Consider the following 1,948-nt stretch of genomic DNA (forward strand, 5'->3'; position numbering starts at 1 on the left):
TGTAAGAAAACTTTCCATAATGGAAAATACCTCCCCCCAGGGTGGTTTTGATAAAGTTGTAGTTAAGATATTATCTACACCTATAAAGAAGTCAGAGAAAGCTCTCTAAAGAAGTCAGAGAAGGTTCTATAAAGAAATCCCAGTAAAAGCCTGACTGTGATAAAAAGCTGATGCTGAGGTTTTTACTATGAACCAAAAATCCAGGAAAGATGAGAAGATTGCACTAAATCTCGTGGGCCTCGTTCTTCAAAGCATTGCTTCATCTTAAAATGCATAAAACCATTCTTTAGGTATTTTTCTGTAAGGGTAGAGGACCATGCCCTGGTGTTCATTGATCTGATTTGTAGCATAACGGGGTCTTGGAGGATTATGTGAAAGGGATTTATATAAAGAATTTATGACTCTGAACACGAGCCTCACCTATTTTAAGGGACAGTGTGGTGAACGCTACCAGTGGCAGAATAACTGGAGTCTATGTCAGAAACCATCAAAGGAGACAAGGTCAGCAACAAAGATTAAAGGTCAGGCAAAACTAGTACAGATCCCATATTGTGTAAACTCAGTTCTCCTAATAACTGAAGGAAACAGGCTGGAAACTGTTCTCTGAAAGAGGCTGAACGAACTCATAATCACTAATTCTCCTAAGCACTAATTCCTGTGGACTATTAGGCACCCTGATATCTCTTAGAAAAGGGGAAAAGAGATTTCCAAGTTTCCAAACCCGCCAAGTAAGGATACAAGACACATTAAGTACAAAATGTGAATTACGTGCAGTGTAATAAAATTCCAGCCTCATTAAGAACACAAAATGGAGATATAATGAAGGAATGGATAATAATTTGTATTAAATCTAGGAAAGTAGAAGCCTGCTCCAAGGTGCCATGTTTGGCACAGCACCATTTTAAGTGTCAGTGTGGGTTTAGCTGCCATGGGAACATACCCTACTGCAGAGGGTGGGAGAGAGCAAGAAGGAGAAAGGAAGAAGAATTTATAGTTTTAATACCTTCTCTGTTTGTATAACTAAAGCTCACAGGTTAGAGAAGACACAGGATTTATAGCCTCTCTCAGCTCAAGCATCTATGCTGGGAACTAGTCATGTTCTTCACCTTTACCCAAACTTGCAAATAAATACTGTTTCAGTAGCCATGACCTTGTGACAGGAGAAACACAGGGTGGGAATGAAGTTTGCAAAATTTTCCTTTCCTTGTGGCAGAGGACTTGACTGACTCTCCCGTGCAATTCTGTCCTCTCCTTTAATGGGTGTTTTCATGCTGGTTTTACATCATGTTGATGGTGACTTTGCCCTGAGGCTTTTGGGGAGCAGGGTGTACTGGGCATACTGGGAAGGACCAGGGTCTGGATGGGAAAGTTGTGAATCACCTGTTCACCCTACATCCTATCTTCTCCCACGCACCTCCCACCCCTCCTTTTTTTTTTCTGGTCCATTCCCCCTTGAAGTCTTTCATTTCCTGGGAATGAGCAATTAAGAAGATCAGGATTTTTTTTTTTCCCCTCTCCACAAAGCTTTGTCACGTGCCCCATCAAACTTACAGTAACTTACAATGAAAAATACCCCCGGGAGGGTTTAGATGCTCTTCAGGATTTCCAGCTAGGGCACCCGGTGTCTTTGCTTTGCCTGTGTGCCCAGTGTCCTGGAGTTGATAGGAGGGGAGAAAGGAAGGAAAAAGCAAGGAGGTGGGGGAGGAGGATGAGGGGGAGACAAATACCAAATGCTCAGGCAAAACAAGAGACAAAACAAGTTCCCTCACCCTTATGCTTTTTTCCTTTCTCTACCTCCGGTATAAGATGTACCATCTCTAGATGGTAATTTCTAAGAGGTGGTTTTCCCCTCCAATTTTTCCCACTTCTGAGCTGGGTCCAGTGCCTGTGCATGCATGTATGGGTATGCATAAGCGATAGAGGGAGCTTACCTACGAAACCTGGTAGG

Source organism: Ciconia boyciana, chromosome 1 (genome assembly GCF_034638445.1).
Source record: "Ciconia boyciana chromosome 1, ASM3463844v1, whole genome shotgun sequence".
Lineage (NCBI taxonomy): Eukaryota > Metazoa > Chordata > Aves > Ciconiiformes > Ciconiidae > Ciconia > Ciconia boyciana.